Source organism: Eleutherodactylus coqui, chromosome 13 (genome assembly GCF_035609145.1).
Source record: "Eleutherodactylus coqui strain aEleCoq1 chromosome 13, aEleCoq1.hap1, whole genome shotgun sequence".
Taxonomy (NCBI): domain Eukaryota; kingdom Metazoa; phylum Chordata; class Amphibia; order Anura; family Eleutherodactylidae; genus Eleutherodactylus; species Eleutherodactylus coqui.
In genome coordinates, this window is record NC_089849.1 from 92,592,419 (window position 1) to 92,605,098 (window position 12,680).

Consider the following 12,680-nt stretch of genomic DNA (forward strand, 5'->3'; position numbering starts at 1 on the left):
TTTGTTTGCTCTTGGAAAAAAGTCGCGCCAGAAGTACTTGCCTGAAATTCATCTCCTATATAGAAATACTTATGTTATGGGAATTGGAGCTGATAACTGTAGGCCAAGCAGTCCCATAGTGACTATATGTCTATGGCTAGCTTTAGTCACCCCCTGGGACTTGGCATTGTTAAAACCCACTCCATAACCCCCCACAAACACACTCATATGTCTTTCACACATCAAGTCTAAGGACAATAGAACAGTAAAATGAAAGGACTTCATCAATATAGGAGGGGTTATGGCAGCTGTAAACCTTACACAAAGAGCCATTAGGACAATTAAAAGGCCATATTATGTCACTAATTGCCACATACAGTCACATCCTCAGGCTGCTCTCAGCAAGACACACTCTGCATTTCAAGGGCCTGAATTGGGCTCTCTCTATGTGCTTCCCCCACCCCAGCAAACAATAGGGTCACTCTTACTTTTATACATAGACTGGAGGAGCAAACATACCATAGCTTCCCTGAAAATACCCTCCAACAGGCTAGATGTTCTCCATATCAGAACCTGGAACAACGTAGGCGGTCTACAAACGAGACCAATGTCAGCCTCCATCAGATAAGAGCAAGGTAGACGTTCGCCAGATCACTCCGATGTACATGTCTACCGGATTGGAGTGTAATATAGTCTGTAGTTATGCATTCTAATTTCTTGGCTGGATGGCCCTTCAGACAGCAGTATTGGGTCAGTATTTTGTATCAGTACTTGGAAGCCAAAACCAGGAGTGGGTCTGAAATACAGAAGAGATGCCAATCTTTCCAATTAATACTTTTTCTCTGCAGGTTCCACTCCTGGTTTTGGCTTCCAAATACGAATGTAAAACATTGACCAAACATTACCGTGTGTATGGGACCGTAGTCATTGGGCGACTAGTCTACATTGTCAGTGGGTCCTCTTACAATTGTACTGTTTCTTCCTGGCTTCACATGGAGTATATTTTGTTCTTCTCACCTCCTTCTTTATCCTCTTGTTTCCTCTTGATGTCTCCATGACAGTCTTCTCTGTTTGTTTTTAAGTCAGAGCTCTTCTCTGGTTCCCGCTGCTTGTGAAGTGCTGTGTACACAGATTGTGGCCTGACACACAGACAAATGGTAATTATATATAGTCTCTCACTAAATGCTGGTGTCATGTTGTAAGGGGAATAGTGGGATGGATGGATGGATGGATGGATGGATGGATGGATGGATGGATGGATAGATAGATAGATAGATAGATAGATAGATAAATAGATAGAGAGAGATATAGATAGATAGATATGAGATAGATATGAGATAGATAGATAGATATGAGATAGATAGATATGAGATAGATAGATATGAGATAGATAGATATGAGATAGATAGATATGAGATAGATAGATAGATAGATATGAGATAGATAGATATGAGATAGATAGATAGATAGATAGATAGATATGAGATAGATAGATAGATATGAGATAGATAGATAGATAGATAGATAGATATGAGATAGATAGATAGATAGATATGAGATAGATAGATATTAGATAGATAGATGGATATTAGATAGATAGATGGATATTAGATAGATAGGTATGAGACAGATAGAGAGATAGACAGAGAGAGATATAGATAGATATGAGATGTATATGAAATAGATAGATATGAGAAAGATAGATAGATATGAGACAGACAGATAGATAGATATTGAGATAGAGATAGAGATATAAAGATAGATATGAGATAAATAGATAGATATGAGACAGACAGATATATATGAGACAGATAGAGAGATAGACAGAGACAGATATAGATAGATATGAGAGATATATGATATAGATAGATATGAGATAGAGATAGACAGATAGATAAATATGAGATAGACAGATAGATATATATGAGATAGACAGATATATAGGAGATAGATAGGAGATAGATGGCTTGATCGCTACATAGATAGATAAGAGATACATATATATGATATGATATAGATAGATAGATATGAGACAGATAGATATGAGATAGATAGATAGATAGATAGATAGATATGAGATATATATGAGACAGATAGAGAGATTGACAGAGAGAGATATAGATAGATGATAGATAGATGGATAGATAGATATGAGATGGATTGATATGAGATAGATATGAGACAGATAGAGAGAGATATAGATAGATATGAGATAGAAAGATATATATGAGATAATTATATATAGATTATTAGATAATAAGATATAAGATAGATATGATATAGATAGATAAATAGATATGAGATACAGATAGATAGATATGAGATAGAAAGATAGATATGAGTTATATATGAGATAGATAGATAGATAGAGAGATAGAAAGATATGAGATAGACAGATAGATAGATATTGAGATAGAGAGAGATATATAGATAGATATGAGACAGATAGAGAGATAGACAGAGACAGCTATAGATAGATATGAGATATAAATGATATAGATATGAGAAAGATAGATAGATAAATAGATATGAGATAGACAGAGAGAGAGAGATAGATATGAGATAGAGAGATATATATGAAATAGATAGATATGAGACAGATAGAGAGAGACAAAGAGAGATATGGATAGATATGAGATAGATAGATAGATAGATAGATAGATAGATATGAGACAGATAGAGAGATAGAGATATAGATAGATATGAGATAGATATATATGAGATAGATATGAGATAATTACTTACATATATAGATTATTAGATAGATATAAGATAGATATGATATAGATAGATATGAGAAAGATAAATAGCTATGAGATAGATAAATAGATATGAGATACAGATAGATAGATATGAGATATATAGATAGATATGAGTTATATATGAGATAGATATGAGATAGAAAGATATGAGATAGATAATTACATAGATATACAGATTATTAGATCATTAGATAGATGAGAAAAATGCTACAAATATATAGACATGAAATAGAATTAGATGGATAGATAGATATGAGATAGATATGAGATATATATGAGAGAGAGAGAGATAGATATGAGATAGATATGAGAGAGAAAGATAGATATGAGAGAGATAGATATGACATAGATAGATATGAGATAGATAGATAGATATGAGAGAGATAGATAGATATGAGAGAGATAGATAGATATGAGATAGATAGATAGATAGATATGGGGATAGATAGATATGAGATAGATAGATAGACATGAGATAGATAGATAGATAGATAGATAGATAGATAGATAGATAGATAGATAGATAATTACATAGATATACAGATTATTAGATAAGATAGATGAGAAAAATTCTAAAAATATATACAGATGAAATAAATAATTAGATAGACAGATATGATATAGATAGATGGATATATTTATATATAGATACAAAGATAGATATTATAGATAGATAGGACATTATCACTGAGAATCATTGTACAAAGCATGTTTGTCAGTGCTTATTCACACTGGGCAGATGATCTGCTATGTGGGGATGAACCGTTGTTAATACGATCATTCATCAGCATACATCTATCATTGGTTGGCTCTATATCTTCCCACTTACATGAGATGCACAGCCAATCAGTGAGTAAGATCAGCTGATAACCAAGAATGTGCATTCAGGTGGGTCGATATTGGCATAATGAACCTTAGGGCCTGATATTTGACCCACATATAGAGGGTTGTTTGACACTTGGAGGTTTTACATGACTAACACTCAAGATACCTTCTACTGTTACAATTCTCCCTCCGTCCTTCTCATTATCGGCCCTGTGTGAGGAGGCGGCTGTGATGATGATCGGAGCTCATTGACTTTCATCTCTCTTGATACACAGGAATCAATGATTTATAAATCTCTGTTCAATAGTCCATCAAAATACACGGCTGTAATGACGTTTTGTGTCACTAGGGGCACTAAAATCCTCAACAACTGGAGCCCATACACACGGCAAGATGACGGTTGTGTAGCACGGATAGGTAATAAGCTGCCAATAGCCCGCCATCCTGCCAATACCGCGTCTTGTGTGCCAGCAGTATTATGAGGATCACATATTGTCCCCTGCGGGATAAAATCCACCCCAGTCTATAGCAATTCTCACTTAGTAGTGTATTTGTAGAGGTTTCCAAAAAATTGACTTGCAGGAATGCATCCAATAGGTGGCGCTGTAGAGGTATTGTTCCATCTTGCTTATTTGCATATATTTCCCAGAGGAGCATGCATGGCCTTATAAGTCTCCTCACTCACCTTCTAGGTGCTCTCCTGAGGCCAATTTCACACGGGTGAGTGCGATACCAGGCCGTGAAACTCGGCCTGATATTGGGCTTGCTAACCTGCGATTTTACAGCGTATGCGAGGCACTTCGGGGAAGTAGCGATCCTCCGGTGTGAATGAGAGAGGCGGCAGATAATCACACAGCGTCTCCTATTGTTTTCAATAGGGAAACCTTGCAAAGCGGTCACCTAGCATGTGGGGCTATGCTGCTGCCGGCCCCATTGAAAACAATGGAAGATGCGATGTGAGAGCACGGCCAAAGAAGAGACATGTCGCACGTCCTGTCCCACACTGCATCGCGGTGCAATGCCGGAAAAAATTGCTGATGTGTATGTATATTCAAAAGAATAGGGTTCATATTTGTGCGTCTTGCAACGCACAAATCTCACGTGAGAATCTCGGCTGTGTGAAACCGGCATTATGCCTCATGCACATGAGCGTAGGGATTTTTGGTCGGTTGTGTCACGGCAACAGCGAGACTGAAAAACGCGTGAACGGGGGAAACAAATCTGCCGTTTGTGCGCCTGTTTAGATGGCTCGGGTCTGGTGCATATACGCCGAGCCTGGATTGCCGTGGGGCGGGTGGAAACAGTTTAGCTTTTAGCAAGGGTAGGGGGCAGGAGCTAGTGCGCTAAGCTCCCACCCCTTGTCGGCTGCCAGCAATGGGAGAGGGTGGGAGCTTAGCAACTAGCTCCTGCTCCTCCCATTGCAAACAGCTGGCCAGGGGCGGAGACAAGGAGGGAAAGGTGTGGGAGTTTAGCAGACACGCTGCTAAAGTCCCTCCCACCTCCCTTCTCTGGCATCTACCACAGACTCCCATAGGAGTCTATAGGAGCTGCCACCGTATTCCGGCCAGGAAGATAGTTTGGGTCGGGTCCAGCAGGGATACTCCCACGTGAATTGATACATTGTAAACCAATGAAAGCGCGGCCGATATACACTCGTGTGAATAAAGCCGTAAGGAGAGAGGATACCCCTCCCGACCTTTGAGTGCCTGATCACACACGGAGCTCACAAGAGTCGGACAGCCACTTTCTGCTACGTCTCTACATACAGATGTACGAGCTGGAGCCATTACTCCGGTTTTCCTCAACAAGTCAGCCGCAAAATCACTTTAATAATGGCTTATTCACACGGGCGTTGGCGCATCGGCGTTGCATAAATACGCTGCATATTTATGCGTCCAAAACGCGTTGACGTTTGCATATTTTATCCGCTCCTGCGTGCTTCTGTGTGCGCAAATACACTGCGTGAAACGTAATAAAGAACGCAGATGAGCCCATTGATGTGTATTCGCCCCAGCCTTCTCACTTCAGTGGCCTATGGCGGTTCGTAAGGCGTCCCAAAATAGGACTGGTCATGTATTTTTTCACACAATTGAATGACAAAATCTGCTCATGTGAACGCGCCCGCTGGAGGAGCCCAAAATTGTGTAAAATTTTGTTAGAGGGAATATGTAGCGAAATGTTTCTTCTCTGCCGTCTAGTTTTATTGGTCATCCGGCATCTTCCAGGCCGTTTCCACTGACCACCAGGACTGATTCTCTTTGGAGCTTCACCCCCAGGCTTCTGGATCATCAGATGCTGGACCAGAGGAATTTGGAATAGTGGGCTCCTTTTTCTATATATACGTATATTTTTATCTTGGATTTTCCGTTCCGCCATTCCAGAAGGAAATCTCTGTTTTTAATTTAAACGTTCCCCGATCTGCCAAGTTCTGCACTTGAAACAGCTGTTGGAGAAAGGTGCTGCGCATAATGGACTATTCCAGAAATTACAGACACGCCGCGCTCTTATTAACCCCTCCCTTACCAGCCAGCCGTCGACCTTTTTCTACTGACTTTAGAATACATCTGCTTAGAAGTGTTGCGTACAGCGTTGTCCGCTAAAAATGGGCGACAGAAGCTAAAGGACGAAGATGAAGTTCATATAATGGCGCCGGGCCGTGTGCCGATAGGAATCACCGAGGCCACCCAGACTCCGGTACCTGCGGCGGGATCCAGCTCCGGCTCAGCTCCATCCGGACACACAACGCTTGCTGCTAGAGGTTTTAATTGAAATCACCTTAGGACGACGTAGCGGAACATCTTCTGAAGATCAAGTGATACTTTCCCACAAATCCAGAAGAATATTAACCCCTTAGTGACCGCCAATACGCCTTTTAACTGACCTCACTATTCGGCTTTTAACCTGCACATCTTTTTAGGACGGTAGCTTAGCTGACTACTGACAGCCAGGCTCCTGCTCTAACAGCCAGGAACAGAGAAACCTCAGATCCTGGTAGTTTAACCTCTTACATGCCACAATCAATAGCAACTGAAGCATGGAAGCGGATGATAGGGGGAGGGGCTCCTTCTGTCACCCATCCACATCCTTCAATACGATCACAAGATACCGATGGGTTCCTTTGGCAGCCGTGTCCCCCAAAAAACAAGCCCTCATACAGCTACGTCTATGAGTTATGCAATGCAACTATGAAAATCGCTTGGTACTTAACCCTTTCTAATCCACTGTCTGACCTCTGAAGACATTATGATTTAAGGCTGTACAGCTCCGATGTTGGAAGACGTCCGTCGGGGTTCTCTTACTGTATATTGCCAGCCCCTCTGCTGTCAGAGCCTATCCAATATGTCACCTTATGCAGTACTTGCTTTAGCCAGCAGATAGCACCGTTGTATAAGAGCAGAAAAAGAGTAAGCCCCCTAGGAAAACCAGGATACAAATTGGATTGGAAAGGGTTAAGGCAAAACATAGGCATTCTGGAGGTCCTACCATATTCATTCATCATAACACAGATAGTCCAATGACTTTAATGGGAACTGTGTAATACTCCACTTCTCCTGTAGTGGTGCTGTAGGAAAACTGAACACTTGCCATCAGGTCCTCCACAGATTACAGCTGATCGCTGGGGGTCTAGCAGTGGCACGATCTGTAGTTAGCTCATTCTAAAACAGTGTTTCCCAAACTCCAGTCTTCAAGACGCCCAACAGCTCAAGTTTTCAAGATTTCCATAGTAATGTTAGTGCCATTGCCACGGGCCTTCTCTCTATAGGATATCCTCAAATCGTGACCTGTTGTGAAGTCCTGAGGACTAGAGTTTAGGAAACACTGTTCTAAAAGACCTTTCTAAAAAAACGAGCTAGTCCAACATGAACAACACTTACAAATTTGGTCATTTCTACTTTAAAGGAGTATTCTGGTTCTATCAAGTTATCCCCATTCACAATTTAGCGTTCTTGTTATCTGACCAGTGGGGGTCCCAGTGGTTGGACCTCCACTGATAAGATAGTTATCTCCTAGGGGATAACTTGATATAACCAATATACACCCTTAAGTGGAAGGTTTGGCTTTTCTTCGTCAAGGATCCACTTGTCTTCCTGGCCATTCATGGTATTATCCAACGTCTTCATCAACCCAAACAGTTCTTCAATGCCATCAATACTTTTCCTGTCCTCGCTTCTTCAAAGCTCAGATCCTACACATATAAGGAGCTACAGAAAATGCCATCGTAGTCTTGGCAATTCTTTTATGTCTGTCCTGCGTTTCAGTTTCCATCTCATTTCTTGACCCTTCTTGTTAAGAAACACCATAGTTACATTCAAGACCATACACAGATGAGAAGGGGCCACGTAGCAAAATAGGGCCCTTTCCTGGTGAGATCACCAAACACCTCGTCAAACGTGTACTCTACTCTCCTCTCTCTAGTTAGAGCATGAGATGGCATAGTCCATGAGCAAGGAACACTATGGCAAAGCCATGGCAAGAGTTGCACTATGCTGCATTGTGAATTCTAGAAGATCCTTAGTACTCCGATACTGAAATGCGCTAATCATCTGTAATGATGCAGTTAAAGTGTTATTCAACAATTACCGGCCCAACGGAGTGAGGACATAATACAGATGTGATACTTTATATCCCCCTCCCCGAGCCCAGCCTGGTTTACGCCGAACACATGAACTCAATCCGTCAGCAGTCATGTCACATCTGTTTGCGTCTTGTCTCCACACCAGGCCATTAACATTACAATGGACAGTCCTTTGTGTCTTATATAGCAGGTCAGAGAGGACGAGGGCCGACCTGGCAGTTGAACGGACAAGAGTTCAGCTTGGTGTCAGCAGATGTGTTAACATCCCACGATGAGGGCTCTATAAGCGGGACGTTCTAATGTGTAATGGATGGGATGATGGGGTCATGCCAACCTGAACCGTAGGGCTGTCCACTCTCTAAGGTCATGTGTAGTATGTATGATTTTAGTTTACTTTGTAATGTACATGCATCGCCTGTCATGTAGCTTCAGCTTGCCCATGAATATTGTATGTACAATATGGGACTTTAACGACCTATGATAGATACATGTACTGTATAATGTGTTGTAGGTCACAGGGAGTTGGTATGGAGCTGGCTTGGTGGGTGTCAGCTGTGTTAAACAGCTAACACCCACCTGCAGCAGCCATGATCAGAGATCACTTGCGTCCATTTAGCCACTTATATGCTATGGTCAATGTTGACCACAGCATCTAAGTTGTTAGAATGTGGACGGCTTCCTCGTGGCCCTCCTATGATGTAATTATGGAGAGTTCATAGGTTTCCATGGGAGCCTGGGGTGCCGTGTACAGAAGCCTTCAAAGCCCCGCCTGTAGTAAAATACAGGGAAGTATTGCAGTGTATGGTAAGTGATCGCATGTTTTGCAATTTTTAAAAAAATATTAATGCAAGTTAAAAAAGTTCTTTTCTAGAGTTGAGCGAGCATGCTCGCCCGAGCTTGATGCTCGTTCGAGTATTAGGATACTCGATGGTGCTCGTTACTCGAGTGAGTACCACGCCGAGATCGACCCCTCACCGCATTACCACTTCCTGCTGTGACGTGCCAGCGTTCACACGTCCACAGCAGTATGGCTTTGCGGGGAGGGGGAGAGGGAGAGGGAGAGAAAAAAAAGGCACCTGGCGGGTGAAATACAAAAATGCTCGGGTCTCCCATTGACTTCAATGGGGTTCGTTACTTGAATAGAGCTCTCGAATATTACGGAAAGCTCGACTCGAATAACGAGCACCCGAGCATTTTGGTACTCACTCATCTCTATTCTTTTTCCATAAAAAAGTCAAACAGAATTGGTGTCATTGGATCCATAAAAGTCCAAACTATTTAAATATTACTATTTATTCTGCACGGTGAATGCTATGAAAACTTCAAAAAAAAAAGGAGAAGAAAATGGCCAATTCAGTGCACACCGATGTAGCTGCACTTTAGCTTTCCCTCTAAGCAGAGCAGCGCTCCTCTGGTGTTATGTATAAAGAAGTGTGATCAATTATAATGAAACGTCATCAAGGAAGCTCGGACTGCTGGTGGCCTTATTAATGCAGCTTCTGGAGAACGAGCCATCTTCTGTTTGGGTCATCAGCTTTCTAAATGACCAGTCCAGAGCCCTACACTAGAACAAACCATCTACACCACCAAGACGACTCTGCTATATGTGAGCGGGGCGCAGGGTCTACATGCATTAAGGCCCTTTTACACAGAACCATCATCATAAAAAAAAATTAATCAGTCAAATGAGCGAAAACGAACGATAATCATTCAGTGGAAACGCAGCCGACGATCGAATGATAAATCGTTCATCTTCTGCAGGCATAAAAATCATCGTTGGCTCATTCACTTCTCATTCTGTTTAACTAGCGGTCATTCAGTCGTTCTCATGACTCATACAGCGATTGTGAACGACTTCTCATATGAATGAGCCAACGATGTATCTGCTGTATAAACAGGCTGCCTGAGCGAACACGGGCGTCATTCGCTCGTTCAAACGCAAAATTTGCAGGTCTAAACGGACCCCAAGTCATTAGAGTCTAGGTAAAATGTATATCGCACTTAGTCTTAGGGCTAATGCCCACGGACGGATTATCGCAGTGGAATTCTTAGTTAGACACCCGCCGTGAATTCCGCAGCAATGTCCGTCCATAGACCTGCTGTGGTAAATGATTCTCCCCTGCCCACGAGCGGAAATCAACTGCGATTTTCTGCTCACAAGGAAGAATCGCAGCATCTTCTATTCTATGCAGAAAATCGCGCAGACGGCTTCCAATAAGTCAATGGAAGTCGTCCGTCCCTCGATACTACTGCTGTGAGCACAGTGGAAGTACCGCGAGAATCAGCGTCACCGCCGGCACGTCATGCGCTGCACTGCGCATGAACACCGGGCCAGACATTTGCGACGGATCCGGAGTGGTGAGTACAGGGTCTCTGGGTGGCGCCGAGTCCGATTCCGTGTGAATGAGGCCCTAGTCATGTGACATTTATTCATGTGTCAGCAAATTCTACCCCAAATTTACCAACATGGCATTCTCTACTGGCCACTTCTCTCCCCAATAGCTCCTTGCGGCTGGTGTAAATTTGCGCCGCATGTATGACATCATTTTTGCACAATTTGCTTCATAAATCTCCATTATGTTCTAATTCATTAAATATCTTCATCTTGTAAGGGACCTCTCATACGGGACAGAATTACGCTGCCCGACGCAATGCAAACCGCGGTAAATTCTGCACCAAAATCTGCAGACTTTGAAGCGGAACTGAAAATGGCTTAAAACCTGCGCACAATTCTGTATCAAAATCCAGTTAGACCTGCGAATTTTGGTGCGGATTTGGCTGTGTCTTAGTTCCGTCCTGCGTGAACGGTCCTGATAACAGGCAGGCAGCATCCATATCCCTTCACGACTGCTCCCCTCATCCCTAGTGTAATCCACATATGTGTTGGCTCCGCTGGCTGCAGACAGAGCTGTGAAATAAGCTGTTATTACAGTCTGGTATTTATAGGGTGTGCACAGGCGGTCAGGGTTACCCCGCTTTTGCAGCCTGAAGCGCTCACATAATTGAGTAATAACGTCTTATTAGAAGTATGAAGTCCCGACTACTTACAGTATTGGGTGGTTGGATTTTATAGGCGAGGGATTTCATCCAAATGAGCCGTTCACATCTAAGTAAACCCATGACGCAGCCGTATTAATATCGGATTATGATTGGTAAGTGGAGCCAGCTGCAGGTCAGTCCGCAGGCATCATCTGTCCGTACGCTGCTCCATCTTTACAACCGGGATACTCTTGGCTCGCTGTCACTTATGGCGGACGCTGCGGTGCTGATTACATTGTATTGTGGAATACCAGAGGAGTCTGCCGGGACTAGCAGCTCCGGCATTGTGCAAACTCAATCCGTGGATAGTCTAGAGCCGCGGTGTCAGACTCATCATCACCGAGGGCCACATCAGGCTTATGGCTGCCGTCAGACTGTATAGTCAGGGCTTGTGCACACAAGCGTATTTGCAATTTTTGCACGCGTAATACGCCGCAAATAGAACAGATTGATTTCAGTGGGTTCGTTTATTTGACCATATATTTTCACATGATGTATAGTCGCGAGAAAAAATATGCGACATAACCTACCTGCAGTGAATGGGCTGGCGCAAATACGCAAGAAACGTACCTGTTCACTATTTGTGCATTATTTCAGTGGACCTGTCTGTTCTTTGCGTGTGCAAATATACAGTGTATTTAGGCAAAGAAAAACAAGCCAGAGGGGGGCGGCAAACACGGACGTAAGCAATTTTCGGTCGCGCAAATATGCAGTGTATTTGCATGACCGAAATGTGCTTACGCCAGTGTGAACAAGCCCTAATAGTGACCACAGTAATAAGTGACCCTCATAGTAATAGTGACCCCCACAGTGGCCCCAGTAGTAAAAGGGTTCCCCATAGAGACCCCACTAGTAATAGTCATAGAATGGTAGAGTTGGAAGGGACCTTCAGGGTCATCGGGTCCAACCCCCTGCTCAGTGCAAGATTTAAATAGTGATACACACAGTGGCCCAATTAATAAGTTTCCCATATATAGGGGGTCTCAATAGTAATAGTGACCACCATAGTTGGTGCAGTGCTCACCGTGACCCTTATAGATGCTCCAGTAGTATTAGTGGCCCCAGTAGTTAATAGTGCCCCCATAGTGGGTGCAAAAGTAACTGTGACCCTAATAGAGGCCCCAGTAGTGACAGTGCCCACATAGTGGCCCCAGTAGTAACAGTGCCCCCATAGTGGCCCCAGTAGTAATAGTGCCCCCAGTAGTAGCAGTGCCACCATAGCAACCCCAGTAGTAACAGTGCCCCCAAAGTGGCCCCAGTAGTTAATAGTGCCTCCCATAGTGGGTGCAGTAGTAACTGTGAGCCTGATAGAGGCCCCAGTAGTAACAGTAGCCCCTATAATGGCCCCAGTAGTAATAGTGCCCCCAAAGTGGCCCCAGTAGCAATAGTGCCCCCCATAGTAGCCACAATCGTATGTGTCCCCCATAGTAGCCCCAGTAGTAATAGTGCTCCCCACCGTGGCCCCAGTAGTAATAAATGACCACCATAGTAGTCCCAGT